Source organism: Tiliqua scincoides, chromosome 3 (genome assembly GCF_035046505.1).
Source record: "Tiliqua scincoides isolate rTilSci1 chromosome 3, rTilSci1.hap2, whole genome shotgun sequence".
Classification (NCBI taxonomy): Eukaryota; Metazoa; Chordata; class Lepidosauria; order Squamata; family Scincidae; genus Tiliqua; species Tiliqua scincoides.
This window is the reverse complement of record NC_089823.1, coordinates 34,307,178-34,320,518: the sequence shown is the minus strand read 5'-3', so window position 1 is coordinate 34,320,518 and position 13,341 is coordinate 34,307,178. Positions and strand designations below refer to the sequence as shown.

Sequence of the window (13,341 nt, the reverse complement as noted above, 5' to 3'; positions counted from 1 at the left end):
ACATCATATAATGCTATTAAGCCATGGAGATCCTGTTAAAATCGCCAGTACTGCTTATGGTAGTTCTGGAGATGGATGCTGTTTCCTGGAGGCTCCAGGCCAGTCCTCGAGAATTGGCAACTCTATGGCTGCCATCCTAACCTCACTTTCCTGGGACTGGGAGTAAGTCCCATTGAACACAATAGGAGTTACTTCTGAGTAGACCTACTTAGGATTGTGCCCTAAGTATGATCACAACTCTTCTAGGGACTTCATTGACTTTCAACAGATTTCTGAACACAATTCAGAGTTCTGGTTTTGACATTCAAAAGCTGAAATGTTTTGGACCTGTCCTAATCCTTGTGTCCCATGCAGATCAGCCAAGAAGGCCTCCTTAAAGATTTCAGCTTTATAAAGTTGTGTATGAGGACTTGTAGAGAAGCATTTGCAGGTGCTGACCCAGAATTGTGGAATTCCCTTCCCTTGGACAGCAGCCAAAGCCCAAACCTGACTTCCATATCCATTCCAGGTTATTTCTTATTCCACCCCTATTTTCCATATCCACTTTAGATGAAGTTTCAGTGCATGAATGTTTTGCTATATAATTGATTCTATAGATTTTATTGAGTCTTGTTTTAAATAAAGACCTCTCAGAACCCTCAGGATGTGTCATTTCAAATGTTAAAGCCTCAGATTGCTTTGTATTTTTGTACCACAACATCATATTGCATAGGCTCACTTTAAAACCAGAGTTCTAGAGCCATGCTAGAACCAGGGTTAAGGAATTAGGAGCAGGCTGCAGGGTCATGCAAGCCCTCATAGCAATGCAACAGTTGCTAACCTTGGCTAGAATGACTGCAGGTCTGTTCCTCTAGTTACTTTGAGCACCTGGTTTTAACCTTGCAGTGGGATGCTGCCAACCAGGTGAAAAAGATCTATGCAATTGGTGCAGTCACACATGCTCTCCTGAAGCATAGAATTGAGCCATATGGGAACAGTCCCTCTCCTGCTAGGTTTGTGTCAGAAGATGACATGAGTCTTTAGCCTATATGTGATTTCTGGCTTTTTAGGTCTTCTTTACAGCAGCATTATAGAATAAATAATCTGTGGTAAGTGTACTCACTTGCTTTGTGGAATTGAAATTTTAATACTGTGCATAGGAGACTGCAACAACATTGGGGAAGTGGCAATGCTGTTTAACCTTAATGTAGCTGGAAGCAAGAAGCAAACAAGAATGGCCATGCTTCTTAAAATGGCATTCCTCAAATATGAAGAAATGCACTGCTAGGCTTAATTGTGCTTGTTAATCCCAATTCTGTGAAATGGCTGGTTCTGAGCTTTTTTGTCCCCACAAGAATTTTAAAAGGATTACTACAGGTTTGCCACTTGTTACGTGTCATCAGTTTGATGCCTGTGGAGCCAGGATTCCAAAACTGCTATGAAAGGGATTGAAACATGCCTTGGAAAATTAAACTACCATGTTGGAATCACCCACCACTCTTTGCCTAATGGGATTGGGGGGAGGGAGGTCCTGTCAGCACTAATTTTTTATGCCTTGTGAGCCGCTTTGTGCAAAATTATTGGGAAGAAGTGAGACAGAAATTTGATGATGATGATGATGATGAATCCCTCCTCTCTCTGCCAGTATACAGGCACTGCTAACATCCCAGGGAATGGCGGGATGAAGGAAAACAAACATATTGGGATTATGTTTACTGCCTGCAGTGTAGCCAACAGGCCTAGGGGCATCCCAGCAGCATCACCAATGGTCAAAAAGTGCAGCCACGCTGCTGAGCCTTGATTGACTGGGCAACAGGAAAGATGGGTATTCAAGAGGCAGAACTGACTGGAGCAGCCTGTAGTCTGAAGACGGATACCTTACCATTGTTTTTGGGGGCTGATGGGGGAAAAAAATACATAGATCTTCTTGAATGTATGGTGAAGTGTGCCTCCAATTATAATTCAGGAAATAATTATCTTCCACGTATCAAGAGTGGGAAAACACCACTGTGAAAGATACATAGCTCCCTCATACCCATCCTTCAGTTAGCAGGTACATTCCTGGTTGAAGAAGATATAGGGGTATGACTCCCTATCTACAGTGTACATACTTGTTGTCAAAGTAGATGCTAGTTCAAACCACATGCTCTAACTTCCTTCAAGTGGTCTAGTTATTTATTTCATTGCTATCCTGTCCTTTCTCCAAGGAGTTCAGGGTAGTGTAGTGTATAAGAGTTTCCCTTGCCCATTTTAACCAAGCAACAATGTGGTGAGGTAGATTGGGCTGAGAGACAGTGGGCTGAAGCATCTGGTTGACGCTGCTCACATGTGATGAGGGGCATGAGTGCAGATGACTGACCCATCCCCTGATGTGCCTCTCATAGCCTCATAATCACATAGGAGCAGTTATCTAAAAGTCCCTCATGTGAAGCTTAGATTCTACTTTATGCAGAATTTAAATCGTAAGGGAGGGGTGGTTCAGCTGAAGTGCCTCCCTCCACAATTCTGAAACTGTGAGACAGCATGCTTTGAAGGGGGAATGGGACATGTGTGTTCACATCCCACATCATGTGGTGGGTGGGGACAGTTGGAAGAATTGTCTGAACCAGCCCAGCCCCTGGCTCAAGGAAACTCAGTAAGCTTAATAGCATGTTCAGACAGGGATCTCTCCTGTCCTAGTCTGACATGCTAACCACTACATCACATTAGTTGTTAATTGTTAATAGGTGATAATTCTATTGCTAACTGTAACTATGCAGGAAAATACTCTGTGTTGTTGTTTTGCAAACTGTCCAGCAAAAGTCTTCAGTTTTCAGGCCTTTTATTAGTATATACCCATGGGGACATTATTTTGGAGACATTGTTTTTAGGGTTCTAAATGGGCATTTTGTATAGTGTTTGTATTCGAGTAGATTGATGATGTGATTTGATATCCTGGTTCAGTTGTGGAGTCACATAGCTTCACCTGAGTCTCAGTTTCTATCTGTAAAAGTGGAACCATTGGTAGTCTACCTCACAAGGTCTAGGACAGGGATGTTAAACATAAGGCCCGGGGGCCGGATGTGACTCCCAGAAGCTTTTTATCTGCCCCTCAGGCTCTCAGCTGCTGAGCAGTGCTGTTACTGCTGAAACAGCAGCCCACATGAAAACTGGGCACTCCCATGTCTTGAAATGTGATCAAGATTTGTGTATTTTCTCTTCTGTCATTTGCAGCTAATAATTTTCTTTGTGAAAACAAAGCGCTGATTTCTGGCCATCTGCTGCTTAATGATGTCACTTTCTGCTTAATGATGTCACTTCTGGCCCTCAGCAGGTGCCCTGAATGCTAACTTTGGCCCTCTGTATGAAACAAGTTTAACACCTCTGGTCTAGGAAGCATTTACCATGCTCACTCAAATCCTTGCTCAGTCAGAAACATCTGAATTTGTAAATCATGGAGTTGCTATAAACCTTTCTTATCCAGGAGCAACCTCTCATTACCACCAGATAAGCTGCCCTTAAAACTCAGGACAGCTTTCGAAACAGTCCTTGTTGCCATGTGAGGAGCTTCTGCTGGAAGAAAAACTGGGGAAACCCCCATGTGTAGATGCAAGCCCTTTCATGTGTCTAAGGAGGTTCTCAGGATTCCAGCTCTAGGAAAGGATAATGAGAATTTCAGATCAGTTGAAACTGGGAGTTTGTTACCATGGAGCCCAGTGAAAATAATCAGGCAAACAACCAAGATAACTGTGGATGAATGGTGTTCATCATAGGGAAATAATGGAAGTGCCCTAAATGCTCCAAAGTGCCATATAGATGTTAAGCAGTAGTATTATACACCTATGCTTGTGAAAACTGTAATATAATCAATGTGGGATTTACTGGCAGAGATCAATCTGATAATATGTCATAGTAAATAAACACTGTGGTAAATCCTGTTTTGTGAAAGGGCAGCAGTTTATCCTCAGGGGTTTTCACTGCTGTAGTTACCCAACAAATGTCAGGTTTATTTATACAGAACAGTACAGGGGGAGGGGGAGGCAAGGATAACATTGGATGAATGTGAGCAAATGCTGTTATACATATTTAGATTGTGTTACAGTCTGAGATGAAGGCTAAGGGGTTACGCCAAGAACTTCACAGTAAAGGTGTGTAGGGGTGGAGTTGAAAGAAGATAGAGATCAAGATCATATCATGTTCTGGACAGGAATTCTGAGCATAAGGTCAGCCAGGAAGTATAGGCAGAGACATTCAGATTTTAAGATGATCTCAAGGTCTTAATTCCATTCCATACAAAACTGGCTAGGTACAGATCTTTCTATCTTAAAAAAAATAAAAAATCATTGTAATTATGAAGTAATAAAAAGTTTAATCACATAAAGTGAAATGTAGCTCACTTTAAATGCACCATTACAAACCAGAAATAAGAAATAAAAATTAAAGAAGACCTGTCCAGACAGCCAGTTCTAAGTTAATTCAGAGCAGGGCTTGGGTACCACAGGTGGTGTCTTCTTGGAGATGGGCTTGAGAAATCACATCTGCTAAGAACCCACCCAGGTTGGATCCAGTCCTAGTGGACGTTGTTGTGCAAGTTGTGGCACTACAGAACTATTGTTGGAAGTAATATAGTTTTGCAATTTCTGTATAGCTCTATATTGCCACAACTTGTGTGGCAGCCAATGGATTTTCTCCCAGGTGACCCCTGCCATAGTGCAGAGACTACCTGGGAGAAAGTCCAATTGCTCCAGGTAGAGAGAGAAGGGGAAGTGACTGTGGGCCTAATCCTACTCAGCACGTGCTGCCTCACTGCTGGCGTACACTGTTGCAAACATGCCGTAAGGCACGTTTGCGAGCCCTAGTGCCAGTACTCCACCAGCGCTGGCCGGTGCTGGGCTAGTGCTGGTGGAGCACCAAAGCTCTGCTACGCGGCGGTTGTGTGGACCGCTGAACAGCAGAGAGGTAGGTGGGGGCATAGGGGAGGTGGGGAGGAGGTGTTCTGGGGTGGGGGGAGGCAGAGGAAGGGTGGGGAGGAGGTGTGCTGAGTGGAGGAAGCGGGGCAGGAGGAAGGTGGGACTGGTGGAGCTTCACCGGATCCAGATCCTCTGTGTTGGTCTGGCTGCCTGACACCGAGGCTCTTCATTCTACACCAACCTTTGGGTCGTTGTAGAATCGAGTGACCCCATTGCGGGATTACTCGGTTTACCTGGGGGGACAGAAGTCTCCTTCTCCCAAGGAGGAGGCAGCAACTGCCTGTAGCACACTAGATGCAACAGCAGACATTTTTGGCACCATTGCAGCCCTGTGCACCAGGCAGCTCAGGACTGGGCTGTGCAGGAGTAGAAGCCGAAATAAGATGTTAGGAATCCTAAACCCCTATAACTGCTAATGCAGAGTGTTTTTCTGGAATGATTTTTGAAGAGAGTCTGGACTGGGTGTCAGCTAACCAGGTCTAGAAAAGGACACCTGAAAGTATAAAAAGAATCTGGTTTCATCCTGCTTCTAGAAAGCCTGACCTCATATGTCAGTTTTCCCAAATTTCAAGAAACAATGCAGCAGCAATGTAGCCTTGGGGTAAGGGAACAAACATCTCATTACCTTGAGGTGGCCTCCCTGATGGCTGCCCCCCCCCCCCCCGCTGCAGGATGCAGCAGCTGCCCCATTAGCATGGCTGTGTCAGCACTGGAAAATTAGATAGGATTGGGCCCCTAGAGTTGCCAGCTTTTGCCCATGTAATTTAAACTATTTAAACTATGGAGGGGAGCAACTTGTGCTGTATTATGGCAGCTTGTCAGTTCTGTGTTATGCTTTGGAAATGGGAGATTCAAGCATCCCCTGGCTAATCTGGTATGTTACTCTCGCAGTAATGTACAGGGAATCACTTGTTGAAAACCTCATACTTGTGAAAATTGTGTGCCAGATCAAACCTTATCACCTCAAAGGCAGAGGCCAGTTTTCAGGACTTCTCTCAGGGATGGCACATGATGGTGTGTCTTTTCCAAAGGGGAGTGTTTTTTTTCAAACAAATGAATCCCCACGTGAAATTCAAGGTGGTACTGTCATGCGTGAGGATTATGAATGTTTAGATTGGCCCTGAGGGTGGTCAGCTGGCTCTGATTTATACCTTTACCCAATAGTGGCACAGAGAAACCATTGTAGCTTCCTGTAGTGAGCATCTCCCCAGCTTACTCTGACTTCTTCTCTCTCCTAAATCCTTTTTCAAACCTTCCTTTATGAAGGCCTCCAACCCTAAATTGGACGTATCTTCATAAAGGGTTTTGAATGCCAAAATTTGGAAGTGGAAGGGAGCAGGCAGGCGGAATGACGTCAAATCCATTAGTACATTTTCTGTATAGTTGCCAAAGAAAATGTTTTTGGCATATGTGAACAGAATTATGTGTGAAAAATGCAAATTCTAGAGAAAATAAATGTAGGTCCTTCATCCACAGAAGGTGGTCAGAGTGGGGAATATTGTGTCAAATTATGCAACAAAGATCCACCCTACATTCCACTAATTAGAAGCTTTTTAGAGTATGGTTGGTAGTACCAGTTGGTGGTACCTTGTGTCTCCCTTAAATATTATGGATAGTCCATAGTTTATTCTCTGACTCCACAAAGAAATGCATAGAACTGGTCTGTATGTTGTTGTCTCCAGGAACTGGCAGTCCTGTGACCAATTTTCTACGCACCCAGTTGAAGGCCAGACATGTATTTTGGTGCTGAAACAACTCCTACACAAGTGACCAGACTCCATAATGAAGTCAACTCTATCTGTCAGTAAAGGATTTCCAGTCATGAGTCACCTGCATGTACTGTAGGCATAACTGGGGTGTCACAGTGAAAAAATAAAGAGTGATGTATCATTAAAATATAGTGTTACATCTCTTCTGCAATGTTATTTTCCTTACAAATGAAATGGTCAGCCTTTTTAGCAAACCCCTGCTAAGTGGGCAAAGAGGCACCTTTTAAAGTGGTGCTCCTCTTATATTTAGCTAGGGGAGAGCAACTGTCCCTCCTCACCCCAGCATTGCACCTTTTCCAGTGGCTGTTGCTGGTATCTCTTCTGCAATTTATGTTTCAGCCAATGGATTTTTTCCCAGGTGACCTCTGCCATAGTGCTGTGAGCCTTTTGGGTGCAGGGAGCCATTGACTGGTGTGTTTTGCTATGTGAACTGCTTTGTGAACTACTTTTTGTTGACATGTGATATTAATATTTATTAATAATAATCATATTAATAACACACGCCTACACATACCTACACATTCTATTGTTCCAAAAGTTAGACGTATTCTTGGGTATATTTGGGGTGCTGAATCTAAAAATGGCATTCGTTTTGCCCGATTGGCTCTAATTTTGGAGGTATGGCATAGCCACCTTTATATGTTGATTCAACCAATTTCCTCATGAGGAAGCCATGGCATTGGCTTTCTCACAAGGAAGGTACATGAATCAGCATATAAGGTGGCTGTTCCATACCCCCAAACTAGAACCAATTAGGCAAAACCATTGCCATTTTTGGATTCAGCACCCCCAAAATATCCTAATTTCATTCAAACATACTTGGCAATTTAAAAAAAAAAAAACAACAAACTTTTGTTTTTATGTAGGCCTGTGCAATTTTTTTTTAACCACACTTGCATTATGCTGTAGTAGGTAGATAAAGTTGAGGGCAGGTATAAAATCTTTTCAGGTAAATGCCAGTTGACCATTCTTGATGGATGAGATACTTAGGTTTATGAATGTGGGTGATGAAAGGAATGAAAAGAATGGAAGTATACAAAACTTGTAGGGAAAGGTGAGAGAACGGGATGGGTAACCTCCAAGTGAATAATTCTTGGCTCATGACAAGAAGGCAAGAGAGAGAGAGAGTGCAAAAGAGCTTTTAGGCTTGAGGAGACAGAAGGTGGGGTTTGGGTGAATATCAAAATGGAAACCATCTTTCAAGAAGGATAGAATTACGTGATTGAATCCCCAGATGCAACATCTGTGATGATCAAAGGCGAGTCCCAAAAGAATAGTTCTGACTCTTCATCTTTTCTTGATAGCTCCTGTCCTGATTTGATGTCAGGAAAAATGGCTTATTGCCTCCCCCCCCCCCCCCCGCCATTTTCACTGTGACCAAGAGCTACCAGCTAGTTTCCCTTTGTACTGGCTCCTCCTTGAGCATTCTGTTTGCTTTTTTTGTCTTACTGTGTTGTGCATATCAGCTGCCTGGACTGCAAACTGTGGCTTCTTAAGGAGAAAGTTTGTGATGTATTTATGAGGCTAAGATACAGTATGAGAGCCAGCAGAACCAAGTGAATAGATTATTGTATTGTCCCACTGCTATTTTACTGGGTGGCCTTTGGCAATTTGCTTTCAGCTTCTTCCCAGTTCTGTATCTGAAGGACTGACAGACAGAAAACAAGAACTTTGCTCATCAAAAAATCTGTAGAAACGGGGGATATTTTGTCTGCCTGTTTACCTGTACTAGTTGAATTGGGGTATCAAATAAGGATAGGCTTGATGAGTCTTCCAGATATTTTAAGAGTCACTTTACACTTTATGCAGAGGCAAACCTGAATTTGCCTGAAGTGTACACTCTATATGGAGTTGCAGCCAATCATGGTTCCCTGATGAATGTACCTTTTTGATATATGTGTTTGCAAATATGTGCTTGTGGCATTTACACTTTATATTTTAGGTATTACACTTAAAAACAAAATACTGGCATGCTCCTGTATCTGCCTTCAGTTAACCTTCCGAATGGTTAACTGAAACCATGGATACAGGCAAACACCTCTTCACTTCCTCCAAAGCTGAAGGGAGCTCTGCTCTGCTTGTCTCAGGAGGGTCCTCTGAGCCCAGCAGAGGCTGTGGATGTCTGTTTGCAGCCTCTGCTGGGCTCAGACTGAGTCTTACAGTGGGGGAAAAAAAACACCTTTCAGGTCCTTTGTGAAACCAGAAGTGACATTTTTAATGCCTTATAAGGCATTGGGAGGCCTGGGGAAGCCCTGGAGGGGAGAGCAGAGCCCTGCTCACCTCCAGAGAGGGCATGTGGGAGGGGCATGCATGGGGAGGCCTGGACCAATTCCATAGATAAGTAATTCAGGGGATACAAGATCCATGGATAAAGGGTCCCCCCTGTACACAAAGTGTTCCTTATATTCAGTTATGAGCAGAAGAGTTATTACGGAATTGTAAACTGCCAACTGGGTTTTTAAAACTTCCTTCTTCATATGAAATGTTAAGGAAAGATATAATGTTAATGGAGTGCACAGAACATTAATCCCTAATTATTATAGGCTAAAAAAGGATAGAATGTTATAATAAGAAATCACCTACTGTTCTCTAAATAGTGTAATCTCTTCATGCAGTTTTTTTTTAACTTCTTTGATTCTAGGTCTACCTTATGTGACAGATAACCAGGCTGATTGGACATGCATTTGATCCTGTGCTATAAATAGTGGTGGCCAAGGAAGTGGACACCTTCATACCTGAGGAAAGTAAGTGCCATTTCCTTTTAATGTAACCACATAGATCAGGGGTGTCCAAAGTTTTTGGCAGGAGGGCCACATCATCTTTCTGACACTGTGTCAGGGGCCGGGGAAAAAAGAATTAATTTACATTTAAAATTTGAATAAAGTTACATATGTTTACATAAATGAATATATTAAAGATGAACTTATATGAATGAATGTCTTGCAATAGCTCAAGGCCAATAAAAGGCCTTGCACAAAGCAAGGTTGGCCTTTCCTTTGCTGCTGCTACTACTGCATGACAGACGTGAAACAATAAGCAGTGCAGGGGAGCCCTCATCTCACAGCTCACGCGAGTTGTCAAATAGTCACCCCTCACACTGAGAGCAGTTGTGTCGGGCCAGTGTGGGCTCCAACAAATCTCTGGAGGGCCAGTGACTCATTGGAGACTGGGGGCTCTCTGAGGGCTGCACTGAGAGACCTCGAGGGCTGCAAGTGGCCCCAGGGCCCCCCTGACATAATGACCATGGTCCACAGTGTTTTATCTTTCCTGAAGGAGAGGTGCTCTGTAACCTTGCGGAAATGCAGAAGTTCAACATTTGAATTTTCTAGCCTTCTGTATTAATACATTATCTTGGATCCTTTGGAAGAAGGTTAAAGCAACCTATTTTAATTTGTGATGGTGTACATATTTCCTCTGATTAAGCTTAACACTTGATTAGATGTGCCAAAGCACATGTAACTAGTAAATTAAAAGGGAATCCATTTGCTAGTGCTTGTGTGTTGGTGTTTGGAAACAAGATGGATATTTCACTAGAAGGCCAACTGGGGGTAAGTAGAAAACTTACCCCTTGGGAGGCTTCTAGTGGCCAACATTCCTTCTAAGGGGTCCTTGCAGGTGGAATGTGGACTCCTTTGGCAGCTGTGCAGCATCACAACTGTATCGTGATATCGCTCCAGATGTTCTCCAATGAAATAAACACCAAAGTTCCAGGTTGCCAAGTTTTGCACTGCACAGCACTTGGCTGGAAGGTGCACAGCCATACGCCTTTGATGGAACAGTGCTGATGGCTATGGGTCTTCTTGGATCTACACCAATGATATAACTTATATAGTAAGTCAGAGGAGAGGAAGGGGGTGGGCTGGGCTGAAAAATCAGGGATAGGATCCAGGTACCAGTTGCAGCTGCCAAGAACCTCCCTCCCCCCAGCCCCTGGAACTGCTTCTGCTAGTGCTAGTGGATTGGAGTGCTTCCTCCTCCACTGACTTATAAGAACATAAGAAGAGGCCTGCTGGATCAGGCCAAAGGCCCATCTAGTCCAGCTTCCTGTATCTCACGGTGGCCCACCAAATGCCCCAGGCAGCACACAAGACAACAGCCCGGTGCCCTCCCCTGCATCTGGCAATCAGAGGCAGCTTGCCTCTAAAACCAAGAGCTTGCACATACCTACTATGACTTGTAACCCGTAATGAACTTTTGCTCCAGAAATTTGTCCAATTCCTTCTTAAAGGCATCCAGGCAAGATGCCATCACTACTTCCTGTGGCAAAGAGTTCCACAAACTAATTACATGCTGGGCAAAGAAATATTTTCTTCTGTTTGTCCTAACTTTCCCAACACTCAACTTTCGTGGATGTCCCCTGGTTCTGGTGTTATGTGAGAGGGAAAAGAGTGTCTCCCTATCCCCCATCCCCTGCATGATTTTGTATGTCTCAATCATGTCCCCCCCCCTCCCAGGCACCTCTTTTCTAGACTGAAGAGGCCCAAACACTGTAGCCTTTCCTCATAGGGAAGGTGCCCGAGCCCAGTAATCATTTTGGTTGCTCTCTTTTGCACCTTTTCCATCTCCACTATATCCTTTTTGAGATGTGGCAACCAGAACTGGACGCAATACTCCAGGTGTGGCCTTACCATCAATTTGTACAACAGCATTACAATATTAGCTGTCTTATTCTCAATGCCTTTCATAATGATCCCAAGCATGGAATTAACCCTCTTTACTGCCGCACATTGAGTCGACACTTTCATCAAGCTGTCCACAAGGACCCCAAGATCTCTCTCCTGATCTGTCACAGGCAGCTCAGAACCCATTAGCCTATATGTAAAGTTTTGATTCTTTGCCCCAATGTGCATGACTTTTCACTTGCTTACATTGAAACGCATCTGCCATTTTGCTGCCCAGTCTCCCAATTTGGAGAGATCCTTCTGGAGCTCTTCACAATCTCTTCTGGTCCTCAGCACTCGGAAAAGTTTGGTGTCATCTGCAAACTTGGCCACCTCGCTGCTTAGCCCTGTCTCCAGGTTGTTTATGAAGAGGTTGAAAAGCACCGGTCCCAGGACAGATCATTGGGGCACACCGCTTTTCACCTCTCTCCATTGTGAAAATTGCCCATTGACACCCACTCTCTGTTTTCTGGTCTTTAGCCATTTCTCAATCCAGGAGAGGACCTGCCCTCTAATTTCCTGATTGTGGAGTTTTTTCAGCAGCCTTTGGTGAGGGACCATGTCAAACACCTTCTGAAAGTCCAGTTATATAATGTCCACAGGTTCTCCCGCATCCATATGCCTATTGACCTTTTCAAAGAATTCGAAAAGATTTGTGAGGCAAGACTTACCTTTACAGAATCCATGCTGATTCTCCCTCAGCAAGGCTTGTTCATCTGTCTGGGTCAGTGCAAGCCAGGCTCTGCAGCGGTGGGTGCACAGAGCCTCCAGCAATTCATGCTGGCATCTCTGATGCGCCTGATGGCAGCACACCTTTTAGGCTGTCATAAATGGATTTATGGCAGCAGATTGAGAGATCTGCTACCATAAATGGGGGATAAGATTAGGCCATAAGTAATTTGCAAATCTTGTACTTTCAGACAATGACAAAGACTGGAACGTCACCCAAAAAGCAAGAAACCACAGTTTCACTTTTATTTCATCCGCTTTTCCTAAAATATCTTAGAGTCTTTCATAATTATTATGGTCAGGACATCTGGCAATCATTGGGATAGTTCACTGCTAGGTCATATGTGCACACTTGCTCCGTAATCTAGAAATTCCCCACTGCTTGGTCCAGTGTGTATTGTTGGATATAGGTCTGAATAAAATACTGCAGCCTGCTCCTGTGTGAAACATACACACTGTAGATTAGGTCTTGGCCAGTGGAGGCATGTGAAGGACAGCCATCAATGAAAATCCTGTGTTAGGAGGATTGTGTACCAAAGGAGGGAGGTTTGTTCCAGGAGAAGTATAAAAAGGGGTTACAGCATATGGCAGGGAAGAAAGACTGTCTTACATTGCAGTCAAAACATTTTCCACAATTGAGTGGAATTACTCTAGGACAGGGGTGCTCAGTACGTCGATCGCGATCCACCAGTAAAATGAGGCAAAATGAGTGGATCTCAGGCTTCTCTCCCGTCCACGCATCCCTGGGAGTGAGCCCCGTCCTGGGAGTGACGCTCCCTGGGAGTGACGCATCCCTGGGAGTGAGCTCCTGTCCACGCATCCCTGGGAGTGAGCCCTGTTGACTCTACTGGGGCTGACTCGTGAGTAGACCTGGAGAGGAGCCTCTGGCAGGCTTCTTTCCCTTACACGCATCCCTGGGAGTGAGCCCCGTTGACTCTACTGGGGCTGACTTACCTTTCCCCTGTTTTTGCACTGATGTATGGAGATCTGCCCCCCCCCCAACTTCCATCTGTTGGTTCTGTGTGCTGTGCAAGGGGTTTTGCACTGGTCTTGCTGTGATGTCTATATAGAGATCTTCCCTCCCCCATACCTTTCCCCTGTTTTTGCACTAGTATGTATGGAGATCTGCCCCCCCCCCCCAACTTCCATCTGTTGGTTCTGTGTGCAAGGGGTTTTGCACTGGTCTTGCTGTGATGTCTATATAGAGATCTTCCCCACACCTTTCCCCTGTTTTTGCACTGGTATGTATAGAGA

At 44.2% G+C, this 13,341-nt stretch overlaps 1 protein-coding gene across 1 annotated transcript in view; it reads left to right on the top strand.

Moving 5' to 3' along the window:
- Positions 1 to 9,400: 9,400 nt before the first annotated feature.
- Positions 9,401 to 13,341, top strand: part of BOC (BOC cell adhesion associated, oncogene regulated) — a 76,093-nt gene continuing 72,152 nt past the window's right edge. Inside the window, exon 1 of the mRNA XM_066619072.1 lies at positions 9,401 to 9,441. The gene's annotated coding sequence lies outside the window, so the exon portion shown is untranslated. The remainder of the gene's footprint in view (positions 9,442 to 13,341) is intronic.